The 17,034-nt window shown below is 37.5% G+C and overlaps 1 protein-coding gene across 3 annotated transcripts in view; it reads right to left on the bottom strand.

The window, feature by feature from the left end:
* The window catches only part of col8a2 (collagen, type VIII, alpha 2), a 169,146-nt gene that overhangs the window by 99,560 nt on the left and 52,552 nt on the right, over positions 1-17,034 (bottom strand). The window contains exon 2 of one of the 3 annotated variants that reach the window (XM_060847193.1): positions 9,112-9,409. The exons of the other annotated variants lie outside the window; for them this stretch is intronic. The gene's annotated coding sequence lies outside the window, so the exon portion shown is untranslated. The remainder of the gene's footprint in view (positions 1-9,111; positions 9,410-17,034) is intronic. 3 annotated transcript variants of the gene reach the window in all.

A 17,034-nucleotide genomic window follows, 5' to 3' on the forward strand; every position in this document is an offset into this window, starting at 1 on the left:
GTAACATTTTCCTACTAAAGATTTTAAGCTTTCATTCCTTGAATCATGCGTCTGAATTTTTTTGAAAATTTCCAAATGTCTGGTACTACAAATGAACCTAATGAGCTGTGAACAATTTAGTTCTCAGCTCTCCTTTTTAAAGTCATCTGGTTGTGTCCAGATTTTTTAAATGATCAGTTTGATCATATTTTCTATTTTCACTTTGATGCATCAACAACTAAGGCACAGATCCAAAGGGAATGATGACCTGGCAGAAAAAAAATCAAATTTCCAATATCGTTTCTCACCAGCTTAGATTTCACTTTTTTAAAAAAAAGACTTGTACTTAAATGCTTTGCTTACCACAAACACACACAAACAATTTACATTTTTCTCCTCAATATGCATTCAATATTATTTATCAAGTTATTGTTCTGAAAATACAAGCAGTATAAATATCAGGCTTTACCTTGATAGAAGAATGGTGATAGCTGTTTAATCATTTGCATTTTCATACATTTCTCTCCTCCTCTTGTTAAACAATGGCAATAATCTTCTTTACTCACCAAATCTTCCTAACAAGTAGTCGTGTAGTGCATACTGAGGAGCAACAGAAAGCTCTGTTTCTATATTTTTTAAAATGACCATTCTGCTGGAGTTTGAGCACTTGAGAAGTGAAGAAGATCATTGTTTGGAAATTGTATTTATGACAGCTACTTGTAGAAATTACTGAAAAGAACAAATTTAGTTTTGAATCCAGAGCTGATTTTAAGTCCAATCCTCAGATTCTTCCTCAAATCAAACCTTTCAAAATATATTCAGATTTATATTTACTTTCATTCCTCTATTTATTCCACAGTAATAATTTATGCCTTCCTGTTTTGAACCCACACATTCAGAGTTGCTCCAAATCACTGTTCGTTAAATATTTAAGACCCCAGCTTAAGTGAAATGTAAGAAAAACAATCTTTGGATTTATTATCAAGTCTAAATTAAAAAAAAAGACTTGTGTTCCAGATCATTGTTATAATTCAACATACATAGCCTGTATTTGGAGTCCAGGGATTCCTACAATTATCACTTTTTCATTCGGAAACTTTTAATGCAAATCACATCCATCATGGGCTTGCTGGTGCCACAGACCCCATTTTTATTAGTTACCAGTTGTGAAAATAATACAGTGCTGAGACCTGTTCATCAGAATGAATGATGTTCAGGCCAAAAAGCCAACTAAGAAGTCAGAGGTGTAGTTACAAGCTCTGGCTTGGCTTTCCTGGGTTATACACTACGCAGATGCTAAAAGCACACTTCACCAGACTGTATCAAGATCTCCTGTCACCTCTGTCTGCACCTTCCTCAAACCCACCCACTCCCATCTCCCTCTACACTCTTAATAGTCTTCTGGTTATTCTCATTAATTGGTTAAATCTCAGGAGTGAAATGAACTATTTAAATGTTCATCAGAACTATGTGTGCAACAGTACACTTTAAACACACGCATATATAGCATTCGCACCCACTGGCCAAGCTAAATGCAGTTCTTTAAAAAAAACACTTTCCCTTAGGTTTAATCAGTTGGTAAGACTAGCCATGTTATTATAAGAGGCTGTAAAATTACTTCAGTTATACAATATGATGAACAGTAGGGTTTGGCACGTTTGGGCTGGTATGAGCCAAATAGTTTAGTGTTGCTCTCTCCTGGTGATAAAACAATCTACACAGTAAATGTGGCAGGTTTATCATCAGGAGAGCAAAGGAATGAATGCAGAAGGCACTTTTAAAAATGGCTTTACATTATAAATTAGTATTGTTCATAAACTGCTTCACTTTTCTAACTGTTTTAGGATAGCTAGAGTTAAGGTAAAATTCTTATTTGCAAATGTCCAACTGTTCTCAATTTTCTATTTCACCATGTACGTCTTTTGCAGGATGACAAAACATCCTATAAGTCATTCATATTAAAGTCTCCCTATGAGTATGAGTCTATGCTGTATCTCCTGTTTGTACCTTTCTGTTATGTCTTTGCTGACTTCAATTCCATATGACAGTAGCTCCATGCTATCCACATGCAACTTCAATCATCCCTCATCGCCACCATCCAGAAATGTGCCATAAATAACCATCTGTCCCATAAACAATGAGATCACAATTTCAGATGTAAAGATGTTATCTCAATCTCCACTCAGTTTCTTGTGATTTCAACAAATGCTGTTGCTCCCATTAATGCAATAGTATCACTTCAGAGGGCAAATTATGCATCACTCTCAATCAGGAGTGTGCAAAACTCGCACAATTAAATTTATGCTTGACAGTTAAATTTCCTGCATCATGATAAATTATTGAGCCTATTATTTAACTAAAATTAGTTGTTTATTACAGGTATGTTTATAATTAAGTAAAAACAAAAATACTGCAGGAGATCTGAAATAAAGACAGGAAGTCTGGTAGCATCTATAGAGCGAGAGACAAAGTGACCATTTCAAGTCTGATATGACTCTCCTTTGATTCTGAAAATTCAGTTTAGTTGCACAATAAACATATCAATATTAAGGTTGAGGTGTTGGGTGTCTTGAAAACTATTAAAGTGGACAAGAATCCAGAGTACTGTGAGACAAAAGGGAAGAAATGTTTGGGGCCTTGATAGACATCTTTGTACCCTCTTTAGCCAGAGGTGAGCTCTTAGAAGATCGGAGAATATCCAATTTGTTCCTTTGTTTAAGAAAGGAAACAGAGATAATCCAGGAAATGATAGAGCACTCAGCCTTACGTCAATGGTAGATAAGTTACTGGAGAAGATTTCTAAGGACAGAATTTACTCTTGTTTGGAAATGAATGGATTAGTAGAGATAGTCACCAAGGTTTTCTGCAGGGTGGGCCTTGTCTCACAAGTTTGAGTTTTCTGAGAAAATGACAAAAATGATTGAGGGCAGGAAATAGTCTACATGGACTTTACCTCATGGTCAACTAGTCCAGAAGATTAAGTCACATGAGACCCAGAGTGAGTTGCAAAGTTATAGAAGACAAGGGGGTGTTGTGGAGGAGTGTTTTTCTGACTGTAGACTTGTGGCCTGTGGTGTTCTGCAAGGATCAGTGCTGTGACCTCTATTGTTTGCAATATTTATGAATGATTTGGATTTGAATGTAGGTGGTCTGAATAGTAACTTTGCAGACAACATGAAAATTTGTGGAGTTTTTGATAGTAATTGTGGTTATCAAAGTTTACAGTAGGATGTAGATCAGTTGGAACGTTGAGTGTAGAAATAGCAGATGGAGTTTAAGTGTGAGGTGATGCATGATTGAAGGTCAAATGCAAGAGGAAAGTATACAGTAAATGGCAGGGCCCCTAGGAGCATTGATATACAGAGAGATCTTGGTGATGCAAGTCCATAGCTCCCTGAAAGTGGCAACTCAAGTGGATAAGGTAGTAAAGAAGGCAAATGGCATACTTGCTTTCATCTGTCAAGGCATTGAATGTAAATGTTGGCAAGTTATGTTTGGTCTAGTTTAGGCCACAAACTTTACTTAGGTCACATTTGAGGTATTGTGCACAGTTCTGGTATCCCTACCAAAGGAAGGATGTGGAGACTTCAGAGAGGGTGAAAAAGAGGTTTACTAGAATATTGCCTGGATTGGAGTGTAGTACCTATAAGAAGAGGTTGAACAAGCTAGATTGTTTTTGCTAGAATACCAGAGGCTGAGGAGCAACCCGATGGAAGAATATAAAATTATGAGAGACATGGATAGGGTGGATAGTCAGAGTAGCTTAGTCCAAGTGTGTTGTTTTTCTTTATAATTGATCCATTACTTGCATAACATTCATATTTTCAACGGGTAAAACATTCAGCTGTAAATGAAAGGCAATAATGCCATATCCATAATCCCCATGGAAACAGGTAAGCACGTTTTCCTTACAATAACGGTTTGTGCTCAGATCTTGTAAAGCACATTCTTTATAAGCTTTTGTTAAGCCTTAAATCCAAAGAACGTGAATGCATGAAAATTCCATTGTAGTTAATTGAAGCTTTAATGGTGCATGCCAGTTATTACCAGGTTTGGAAGAAGATGCAATGACTTTTAAATGAGAAGTTAATTTATAAAATAGATCATACCATCATTTTGCAAATAAAGTTTGGAAAAATAGTGGCTTAATGCTGTAAAGGTTTATGAAAATCATTGTAAAAACCTGGAACAATCCTATGTGAATGTATTGGATGCAGTGTTTGGATAATCTATCAAGCTTAAAACTCAGGAGTCATAATTCAGTGGAGTATACAACTTCCCTACCCACAAAACTCTCCTCTTTTTTCTCCACCCTTCATATTTCATAAATGTTACAAAGATAATGGAGATGATTTTTCCCAGTTAATGACCTTGTATAGCAAAGGTGAAGGAATGGACTAATATATTGTTACAGAGCATGAGGAACTGGCCTGCTTAGGTTCGCCAAGTTTGTAGGAACCTTTGGGGACATTTTGCTTAATTCTTCTGTTGCTGAAACCAGACTCAGCAAAATGTTTGGCTCAAGCATCCAGTCCCAGTTAAAATGGGAAAGGATCATTGTTGGCAGCAATTTCAATGTCGATCATCTGCGCCCATCCAAGAGAGGGAAGGTTGCCTTTGGAACTTAGAAGACTCAAGCTTCACAGCAGAATGGAGTGAGGGACTGACAAATTGGTAGAATAACTCAATCAATCATCTTCACAAACATTCAGCCTAAAGACATCTTGGAATGATTGATATGTTAAAGATACTGTATAAGTGAAAGCTGTTGTCAATCGTGCCTCATAATATCACAAGATATTAGAAAGTACCTTAAAGCAATAATAGTGGAAATAATTGCAATCTGTAATGTAAGTGAGTGCATGAAAAGTAATCAGGATAACAAAGTCTTCGGTGCAAAAAGTTGAGGGGTTAGTAATAACTTCCTATAGTCAAAGATTTAAATGTAATCAACTGAGAAAGGATGAGAACTGCACTGATCACAATAACTGCGCTTAACAGTTAAACACAAACATAAGGGGAAATATTCAAAGAAGCATTTTGCTTACCCCAAAGTGGAAATGATTCCCTCTTGTCTTGAAGTTGAAAAGTGAGTCAATCCATGTATTTAACAGCAGTTATAAGTGAAATGCTTCACTTATGTTTGTCATGTGTTCTTTCTATCACACACGTTGCAGTAAATTTGTCATTTCAAATGCTCAGATTTCGCTTATTTGGTACAAATGGAAACAACGTGGAAGAGAATTATGAAGTGCAAAGCGGTTGACTGTCAAATGAATTACAGCTTTGACCTCCTGCTTAAGCAATGAAAGACATGGAATTGTAGTGAGATTTATTTCAGAGTGATGATCACACTCTTTCCCCCATGGTATTCATTCTCAAGTGCTTTAACTTCAACCCACAAAAAGTCAGACATCCCTGTACTCTTTTTATACAGATATTAATTTAGGAAAACACAGATATGGCGCTAAATGTTGTGAGGTAATTGCATTACATTGTCAAACAAAATGTGCAGAAGATCACATTGATTCATTGGATCTTTGTAATTCCAGCCACCAACAAAAGTATTTTTTCTCTTTTTCAGTATTGTCCTATGTCCACCCCCTACTCAGAGCTGTAGGGAAGAATACAGTACAGCTTCTCAGGAAGCAACATTTTACCACTTCTGGTTTTTTCACAAAAGTGAAGGTAACACTAAATACGACTGCTTTCAAAGATTGGAATTTTAGGAATGAATGAAAATTAAACAGGACATTCTGCCCGATGAATCTTGTATGTTGCTTCTCTCACAATTGCTTTGGTGTTCTGTCAGAGTTATGGAGAAACTCAAGAGAACTTAGATACCTCACACTCCAACCTCATTATCATTGTGTACACTATCTGGTGGAGATCCTTGTGACACAGTGATGGTTTCCTTACCTCTGAGCTAGGAGGCCCTGGTTCAAATCACACCAATTTCAGAGACGTCATTACACATCTGCACAGGTTGATTAAAACTATCTCCACTAGAATTCAAGATGGTATGCACTACATGAAGAAGCCTAGCTCATCATGACTCTGTAAACACTGGATGACAAATACACAAGTCCAGGAAAACAAGCAATTATTGTCTGAGAAGAATCGCATATTTCTGGAATGAAGAATTATTTTAATCTATGCCTTTATATATGATCAATGATTCATTTTGAGACTGAAGTTTATTGTTGCCCTTATTACAGAAAATGATATTATATACAGAGGAACTTGATTATCTGGCATTCAATTATCCAAATTTCGTATTATACGGACAAGGTGGCAAGGTCCAGATGCTTGGCTAAACTGTGTTATCCAGCATTCGATTATACAAACATTTGATTTTCCGAAGAAAATACTCCTGCCCATGTCGTTCGGATAATCGAGGTTCCTCTGTAGTCATATGGTAGTTCAGAGCTCAAGTATTGCTGAAAAGAAATGCACGTGTGTGTGAAAGTTACGTCTATTAATACATAGGGCCCTCATCGCTTTATACAGAAAAGACATAACTTACACATAACACCAAAATTGGTGGTCTAGTGGACAGCAAAGAAGGCTATCTCAGAATACAGCGGGCCCTTTATCACATGATCTGATGGGACAAGGAGTGGCAGATGGACTTTAATCTAGATAAATGCTGCATTTTGGAAAGGCAAATGAGGGCAGGATTTATACACTTAATGGTAAGGTCCAGGGGAGTGTTGCTGAACAAAGAGACCGCAGAGTGCAGCTTCATAGTTCCTTGTAAATGGAGTCACATGTAGATAGGACAGTTTGTTTTGTGTTAATGGAAATCAACACAGTATTCAAGGTGCAGTCCAACAAAACTCTATCTCATTTGAGACATATTCTCCTATTTGAACTCATGTATCATATGATATTGTGCTTTGTTGTTTGCCAGATTGGTTAGACTAATGTAGCATTGAGGCCACAAAAACGATTCAATCTCTTTGAAGTTTCATCCTGAACTATCATGTTCCTAAAAATCTGGTCTTTAGAATTATCAATCTAGATTCTGATTGTCCTTCACTATTAAGAATTTGCCGGGCAGCCAAGGTCCTGGTTTCCCTTGTGTAGAGTTAGTGATTTTGGTGATAGATTTTAAAAGCATATTTATGAAATTTGGTGGGACCTATTGCAATTTGTTGGCTCTCAATGCTTTTTAAATGGTCCGAACAGATTCATGCTTGAATATTTCAGATCTCATTCTGCATGGAACCAAAAAATTTCTGGGATCACGTTATAAGAACGGGGGTGTCAATTTCTGGCCATATTGTCAGAAGGATCAAGCTTCTGACAAAAGTAATTATGCTCAACAAATGTTTTGAAGCATTATGCCTTCCCAGTTTAAAGATACAGCAATATAGATTAATGAATTTAACTTAAAATTCAAACATTTTCATTTGAAAAGAACCTATTAGGTTTCTAGTGGTTGAAAGTAATCTTAGTCATGATATGTAATCTGCATAAAAGTAATCTTTTTTAGCCTTTGAAATATAACATTGAAGTTACAAATTTAAAACACATGTGATTCACTTTGCTTCTTTAAAACCGCCCACCGTTAAGAAAACTTGTTTTTAATTGACTATTCCACCTTTTATCTAACAATTCCAATAATACTTTAAAATTTGTTATGTAATATTATATTCATCTTTGAGCATTATTAACTTATACGTAAGGAATCGATCAATCTAACACCCACATGATTAGTCTCTGAATCTAGTGTTGAGCCCTGTTCAGTTTTCTGAAAATTTTAGTGTTTTAATAACTTGCAGTCAATTTATACTTTGAGCTCTGCATGGAAGAGTTATGTTACAGAAATGTCTTCAGATAGCCACTAAATGATTTGCGCTTTTGAACTAAAGGAAGTGAGTTGTTAAATGGCTGTTTTACATTACTTCCTTTTATCGGATGGCCAACCCCAACAATTGCTCCTTCTTAAATGATTGTTCTTCTCATATTTTTGAATAATCTGGATCCAATGTAGTTTTATGAAGATAAAAGGTGCGTATTCGGCAGAAAAGTCAAGGTGATAACAAGGGGAAAAAAATTGTAATATGCGACATTCTATTCACTTCCATGTTAGCCTCAGAAACCTGGACAATAATTATGGAGGAAAATTGAGGCCTTTGGAATGTAAATAAAACAGATGTAAAAAATAATCATATACAGGTAGTAAGACCCATGAAGAGGTACTTAAAATTGCAAGATTAAAAAGAACTCTTATAAAGCGACACCCAGAAAAGTGTCAAAATTTAAACTGTTTGGTCAGAGCTAAAAAGCTTTGCAGGGTGACGTGGAGGAAGCAGAAAGAGGAATCTATTTAGGTGTAATTAATGGCAAATTTCACAAAGAAGCTGAAAATAAGCTACTGTGGGTGAGGATGAAACAAGAGAAATGAGACTGACCTAACAGGACAACAGGTCTCCTGGTAGGATGAGATATAAGCAGCTGCAGCAGAATAAAAAAAATACAATTGAGGGAGGAGAAAATAAGAGAATTAGACTGAAGCATGAGGTTCATCCTCGGCTTTCTGTTCCTATCTGCCTGATTCTGCAGGCAGCAATGTCATGTGGGAAATTTAAAACCTATCCTAACTGAAGTTTACTGATCAGGCTATAATCATGCATTCGTAGACCAGTGGCAACATGAACTTGAAAACAGAGTGTTGAGCAATGGTGACTTCTCTACCAGACTAACCCTTTCATGTGGTAAAGGTAAAGTTACCATAGGTTACCTAGGCTGCTCGCCCATTAAAGAGAGAGAGACAACTGATGGTGGCTTTACCTGAGGGTCACCATGTGTCAGGTGAGTGGAGAGATTGAGAAGGATAGTTCTTCATGGTAACTTCAGCTAGTGCAGTAAGTGAACCCATGCTGTCGGCCTCATTCTGCATCACAAAACAGCCATCCAGCTAAGTAAGCTAATCAACCATGAGGTAGGTTGAAGTTGAAAGGAATCTTAGGTAGGTTTAAATTTGAATTTGTTTTCAGGTTTCGTAGGACATGCAGGCTGCAAAAGGAAAACTTGGGTTTTCTCTCCCCTGATTTTTTTTTGTTGTTTCTGGATCACTCTTCCCTCCCCATGCCCCTGCAAAACCTCAAAACTCTCACAACTTACTTTTGTCCCAGGGTCAGCCGTCTCGTGTTCCTGACCACAATCTCTTGCCAGCCACGCGCTGCTTCCAGGCCACAAATTTCATTACCACATTCAATTAATGTTTCCAGAGCTCAATATTTGCCAGACCAGGGTTGCTGCTTGTCCCACAAGGCAAGCCAAATTGTGCCTCCAATAAAAAGAAGGCCTTGATAGCCAACAAAATGTAAATCGTATCTTCGAAAGTTAAAACTCCAAGGCTTCTCAGGGTTTGACTCTGTGTCAAATTGGTTATTCCAGCTCCAGCATATAACCTGTCTGTCTGCAACCAAAAAATAACAAATGCTACTAACAAATATACAGCATATATTTTGTTAATTTTCTAACACTCATGAAAAATCCATTCACGTTAGTAATTCCTTCAAGATTTTAGTTTATGTAATTTGCAAAAAGTTCCAGATTTGGTTTTGAAATAATACTGTGGTGGCTTTCTGACCACATGCATTTTATTTGTCTGGTTTCTCTAAACCACGGGGTTTTTTTTGCTGATATTTGGTTAGTTTCTGTCTTGAACATTTTCCCAGCCATTGGCCCAACGTCCACCTGCAGAAGTTCAAAAAGTGGTTCATATTTATCCACAAAGCATGATGGAATAGAGCCACATTCTACAGTCTGCTGTCCAAACCATATTTCAGATGTCTACAAGGTACTGCACAGAATAGTATTATGGCAATAGACTTGGCATGGGCTTTGACAGAAAGTATCAGCATTTTGGGATCATTTCCATTGCAAAACCCTCAATTGGAGATCTGCACATGCCTGAGCAGGACAAGCAACAGTATGGCCCTTCAATCAATCAGATAAAAGAAACCTCAATGTGACAAGTATGATCTCAACTCAGAGGCTGAAGTTAGATTTAATTCACTGTAAATTCACGTTCAAAAATAAATACAGGGTAGGTTGGGCTTAAAAGAGGGAGATTTAAAAAATTTGAAATACACCCAATCTCAATGAAATTCTGAGGGAATGAGGCTCCACATTTATAAAATCAAATTTTCTAGGCTGAAGCAGTTGTTTGCCACTAATTATGATTTATCACACCATTAAAAATATACAGACTCCTAAAGGAATCAGCTGTTTTCATGTTTCTTTGCTGAACAAGTCCTATAACTCCATGCCATTATACAGATTTGGAATTAAAATCAGTCAGTAAGGTAGTGTTACAGCACTGTCTGTACAGGAGCAATAAATCAGACTACAACTTTCAGAACTGAATCAGTCACTGCAAATACATCTTATTGATTATTTTGTTGTTGAAGAAGGATAGATTAGATACCAAAGCTGAAAACTGGCACACAATTAATAAGATCTCAAAAAGCCTTTGGTGGCTTAACTTTCTAAGAAGTAATTTATTTCTTTTTGCCTACTGATGATCAAGGGGATGATCAAGAGATTACATTTGAGTGGGTTTGGAATAGGTGTTAAGTATGATACAATCTGTTTTGTACCCGCTCCTGAAACAAATTTCAAACACATAATTGTTTAGAAAGCTGATTCCAATTGAGATAAGTTAACCTACAGTATCAACGAAGGAATTATTGAAAGAATGTTTTTGTCATAGGCAGAAATTGTTATAAAAACGCATAGCTAGTTCAACAACACTGCATAGAAACAACCTACACAAGATATTGAATTTCATAAAGCAGTTCATTAATAAAGTGGTTTAAAGCATTTCATCTTATAAGTCATCATATAGTTTACAGTTATTATCTAATATAAATACTTGTATTTTATGACCAGATAATAATACATGTGGTTATGTGATTTGTCCTGCTGAAAAGTCCACTTTGATCCACTATCCTGGCGACTTCCTATCACAGTGTCTTAAATAAATATTGCCCCATATCAGACGAATAACATTGCTCACCTAACTAGAAGCCAGAATTGTTTCCAAATAGTTTAACACACTTGAGTAAATGTTTTACTCAAGATTGAATATACTTGGCTTATTTAGAGTTTCAAATTCTAACTGAGATTATTCTGTGCAGGACTGCTTTTGAACCTTTGACAGCAGACCAATGTACAGGATAGATACTGGCTTTGAATCTCTGTGTTTCTTCATCTCAGCTGAAGCATTCAATTTGATTCCTTAATCTACAGTTCAGATAGCAATTCAATTTTGAACAAGTATCAAGACCAGGTTAATGGTAAATCACCTTGAGTAATTTGACACCTTTCTCAATAAACACCTGCAGAGAATATTCAGATCAGAATCAGGTCTCAGTGTTAAACAAATAATTATTGACCTTGGGTCAAAAATAATCTAGTGACATAAGTGAACCAGTGACTTGGGTTTTGTAGTTGCAATAATTGCAATCCTGTCAATTTATTACAAAAAGTGAAACAGCAACTTCTGGGATATGATTTTTAATTAGGAGTCATGAATCTGATGTCTGGGTAATCACCAGACCTCAAAGCTACTGTACATTGCATCTGCACGACCAGTGTGACGTTCTCTTTATTGCAGATCCCCTAATGGAGGTGGTAGCAAGCACAGTATACATTTGCTGATTTATGCTGGAAATTCTCTGTAGCTAGTTCCAGACTCATGATAATGCTATTTTTGAGGGTAGTGACAAGTGCTGTAATTACTTGCGTATTATGAAATCCAGACCATTATTATTACAGATCTTAAATTTAAATTTAGAATATTCTGAGATGAGAGTAGATTAGATTACTTACAGTGTGGAAACAGGCCCTTCGGCCCAACGAGTCCAAACCGACCTGCTGAAGCGCAACCCACCCATACCCTTACATTTACCCCTTACCTAACACTATGGGCAATTTAGCATGGCCAATTCACCTGACCCGCACATCTTTGGACTGTGGGAGGAAACCGGAGCACTCGGAGGAAACCCACGTAGACACGGGGAGAACGTGCAAACTCCACACAGTCAGTCGCCTGAGTCGGGAAATGAACTTGGGTCTCAGGCGCTGTGAGGCAGCAGTGCTAACCACTGTGCCACCGTGCCGCCCACAAAGAGTAGTAACGTCTTCATACAAATTGTGCTGGAAATCAGAAAATCTGCTGTCCAAAAAGTTTTTGAGACTCAGTGATTAGGGAGAGTGGTGATCAATTGAATATTTCAACACAGCTTTAGATAGATTACTCTAAAGCATGGATTAAGGAACCCATAGGTAAATGGAGCCAACATACAGAACAGCGATGATCAGACTGAATGGCGGGACAGTTTTGAAGTGCTGAATGACTTATTCCTGTTACTATGTCCTCATGTGATGGCATTATTTCTAAATGGAACATTGAGGCCCTGTTGCTGTCTTGCTTAAAGTTACAGGTTGGACTTATCCTATGAAAGTAATGTTTGAAGGAATTGCAAATCATTAATTGAAAAAAAAATACTCTTGTCAGACTTGTATAAAGATGTTTATTTGACTGAAATTCTTTGGGAAAATTGATTAAGATACTTTCCTTTTTGAGTGTAAAAGAGTCTTCACATCATACTTGATTGTTAAATGTAAATTGAAGCCCATAAAACTTTTTATTTGGTTTACAGAAAGTTTCTCAGCTATCCAAGCATACAAGGTTTGTGATAACTATCTGTTCTATGTCAGACTGTATAACAGGGTTAGTTTGTTTTCAGTTTATTGAAAAAAGCATTGCTATACTCATATGTCTGCAATGTGTCTGCATGTATGGCTACGGTATTCTTGACAAGAGAAGCTTTTTAACAGATTCTCTGCAAAACATTTACACATCCTCTAAGATATGAGGCATACTTGGCATTTCTCAGTTTACTATCAGAAAGTGTGGGAATTATCCAAACCTTGGGACATTTCACACTTTCAAATAAAAATGTAAGCAATTATGCATCTTGATTTGACAATACAAGTTGACACAAAACACCTTAATAATTGACATTGATGAATTTCTTTTCAGTGGGAAGATCATTAGTTTGGAAGTTTTTGTAATCTCCACCTATTTTTCCAGATGAAGATCACTAAGCTAATTACATTATGCACACACAGGCATATCTAACTATATTTATATAGACATGCATGCATACACATACCTAGCTACTTGTACGTAGGCTGGAAGCAGTTAAGTACAGACAAACAGCGTTGAATTTTCCCAGACTCAGACCAATGTGGGTAATGATGAGTCAGATGGGAAAATATAGTAAGATTGACAAATGATGAAAATCAATGTTGAGAGAAAGAAAGATGATTTTTTCAAACAAGGTTTGAACAAAGAGGTGAAAATTATGTTGGGGAGTGGCAGGAGACCTTCTTGCAATCATTGACATCTCAATATTACCAATTTTCCCCTCATTTATATGCAGTTTGTTATTCTGACATGTGAGGAAGATAAACTATACAGCAACAATTCCTGATATAACTTGCTGGTCCCAGCTCACTGCTTGCTTCTGTGGGCTTCCTTCTTGGCTAACAATCACCTACATCTTAAAGCCTGCTCTCTGGGTAGCACTGCCAGCACATCGCCTCCCTGCCCACTGAGGTTGACGTCAGGAATGTACCAGCATCACCACATCATCATGGCTGACATTCAGCCTGGTCACAGCTGAGAAGGCAATACTGGAAACCAGTTTCAGACAGTGACTTGCAGATTCTGGTGGACTGTATGGTGCAGAGAAAGGGCATCCTCTTCCCTCATGACCAGAAAAAGAGGCCACGGCAGCCTGGTTCAAAGTTTCCACCCAGCTCAGTGCAGTCCAGAGGAATGCCAAGTATTTTCAACAGGATAAGTGCTAAAGATTGCTGAAGGACAGGATATACTGCAACTGAGCCAGACATTTGTCATGATGAAGCAGAGAAGTTGCTATGTGTCAGATGCCATTGTCTAGAGAGAAGAGGCATGAGTGACCACAGCCTGTAAGGATGTGCCTTGAGACGTTGATGCCAGATGTCCAAGATGGAGATACAGAGGAGAAATAGTGAGTTGAAGTTGGCAGGTACCCTCTGACCTTTATGTCAGGAATTCTCGGCACCAAGTTTTTGTCTATCAGATGGGAGAGTACATTTAAACGAGGAGAGATTAACCAATAATAGAACAAAGAAATATGGGAGATAATGAGAGATAATCCCCATTCACCAGAGAGAGTCTCATCTCCACATCCAGAACTCAGTCGGAAAATCTGACTTGTTGCTCCTGACGTCGAGAAAGGAAAGGCCTTGTTTGACTGCTGATGTGATTCTCCCAAATGTCTCACTATAGCCTGTTCAGGGCCTGGGAAGATTTCACCCTGTGTTTCTGCCTTCCCAAATATTGAATATTTCATGGCCAGTAGTTTACCTTTATCTCAGATACCTCAAAGGTTATCGCTCAGCTTCACCTTTCTAAATCAAAAAGTTTAAGGGTTCAATTCTCTATCTTTGCCATTAAACATGGGGCAGACAAGAAGCACACCAGCTTCACTGTTGAGGTAATTTAACTGATCATGCCAACCAGCCAGTTAAAAGCCAACAAATGTATGGATGAGTTTCTTGGTCCATCATAAGCCTTGACACTAGCATTTTGGAGTGCCACAAATTGCTAGCCAATCAGAGGCTAGCTGCTTCTGGGTCCTAAAGACTGTTGGTCACCATCAATTTCTCAGCTGTTGTAGCAGTGAGAGGTTAGGTGTGACTGTTCTGCCTAATGTAAGGTGGGGGTGAAGGAAGAGGACTTAGAGGCATGGACAGTGGGTTTAAGACATCCCCTCATCACCCATTGTGTTTTCTTGTTCACCTATTGTGTATTTGAAGCCTCTCCCATTAACCTGACAGGCATCATGCCCTGATTTCCCAGTGAAGAAGCAGGCACTGTTCTCATTGTAAAATGGCAGGAATCTAAGAGTGGCAAATTGAAACCTGACCACTTAAAGGCATTAATTGATGGATATTTTAAAAAGTACCCAATGGACATTTCCACCCTTAACTTAGTTGATGAGGTGGTGAGAAGAGGGCAAATATCTCACCAGAGTTGAGATGTCCAACTATTTTCCCTGCCCACCACCTATCTCACCATCTCCAGGGATGAAAAAGTTCTTCCATAAGTTTCCCTCGTCTCTTTCTTAATTATTGTCCTCATACCATAATCTATCAATGTTAGGACATAGCTTTGTGGCACTCCATTGGATTATTTTCATGCATCCAGCTGACCAGCACTCAGGATGTTAACTGATGAGAGAGTAGTCAGTTTGAGCATGACTTCCTTGACTTGTAATCTATTCCCGCAGCAATATAATTCAGCTGACTATTTGCTTATATTGATTGGTGGTCTGCTGTAGTTGAGCATTGAGATTATTTGAAATCTTCACTTTCGTCAACCACATCCTGAGCTTTTTCAATACAATTCATGAAACACCTGTGAACCTATTATATGTGTGTACCACACTGCAATTTAATACAGCTAAAAATGTGTTGCTGGAAAAGCGCAGCAGGTCAGGCAGCATCCAAGGAGCAGGAGAATCGACGTTTCGGGCATGAACCCTTCTTCAGGAATGAAGAAGGCTCATGCCTGAAACGTCAATTCTTCTGCTCTTTGGATGCTGCCTGACCTGCTGTGCTTTTCCAGCAAAACATTTTCAGCTCTGATCTCCAGCATCTGCAGTCCTCACTTTCTCCTGAAAGTTAATATAGTATCGACCAAATATTTGCTCAAACTCAAGAGTTTGCAAGACTGATAATTCTAAATGACTCCAAGCATGAGTTACATTGGTAGGGGAGACAGTGTCATAGTGATAATACCACCGAGAGATTAATCCAGAGGCTAAAACTAAATCTCTGGATACATTGATTAAAATCCTGATACAACAGCTGGTGAAATTTGAATTCAATGAAGTAAATCTGGAATATAAAGATTTATCCAAAAATCCATCTGGTCCATGAACATCCTTTAAGGAAGGAAATTGATAATCTGTCGTCCTCACCTAATCTTTCCTGCCTATGAGTGTAGATCCACAGCAATGTGGCTCACACTTTGTTGCCATTGAAATGGCCAGGCATTTTGTAGGGAATCTAATCTAATCAAGCCTCTCGATTCAAAGGTAATTCAGGATAAGCAGCAAATGCTGGCTTTGCCAGTGATGTCCCACGGAAGAAGAGAAGGATATAATCTATCTTAATAAAAGAAAAGCAATTTTATTGAAGTTATCAAAAGAATATAAATTCAAATACAAATCTGACTTTCAATTTCCAAATGAGGACAATTGTACTGGTATATTCATCTTTGATGTTATAAAGCAGTGAACATTAAGAAGGCAGTGCACACTATTTTGAGCATCTGCTGGGTTTTATAAAACTATTTTAATTAAAAATCAATAGAACTGATGATTGAATGGAAGGAACAGCACTGAATGTGGAGATATGCTTTCATCACACTTTAAATACCTAAGATGTTCCAATAACCTTGTGGCACCAAAATAGTTATTAGGTTTAATATCACTCAATGGAATGTTGTTTTTAAACCATCATTGGCTGACATATATCCCTTTTATGAAAAAAGTCTCTTCTTTCCTCTTGAAAAAACATTTTTAAAATTGAACTACCATTTGCCAACATTCCTTTTATGATCCTTGAGAAAATATGGACAACTGCAAACTAATGCAAAATAAACATCCTTCAGGCCAAAGACTTACATAACGTATTTCAAGAATGAAACAAGGGTACAATGAAAAAGATTAGGCTCAAATTTCAATTGTCCACGTACTGTTTTCTCTATTGTTGTTTTGCATGAGTATGTCATATTTATCAGGGCAGAGAATGTAGTCTTGTGGAATTTAATATTTACCTGCTTTACTCCTAATATCAGCCCAAAACAACAGTGAGCATTGCTAAACCATTCATGAGCTATACCTTCAGAATAATTGATGTATATCTTTACACATGAACTACCAGAATACTTAGTGTTATGACAATTATATGACA

This window comes from Hemiscyllium ocellatum, chromosome 30 (assembly GCF_020745735.1).
Source record: "Hemiscyllium ocellatum isolate sHemOce1 chromosome 30, sHemOce1.pat.X.cur, whole genome shotgun sequence".
In the NCBI taxonomy this organism is placed as follows: Eukaryota; Metazoa; Chordata; class Chondrichthyes; order Orectolobiformes; family Hemiscylliidae; genus Hemiscyllium; species Hemiscyllium ocellatum.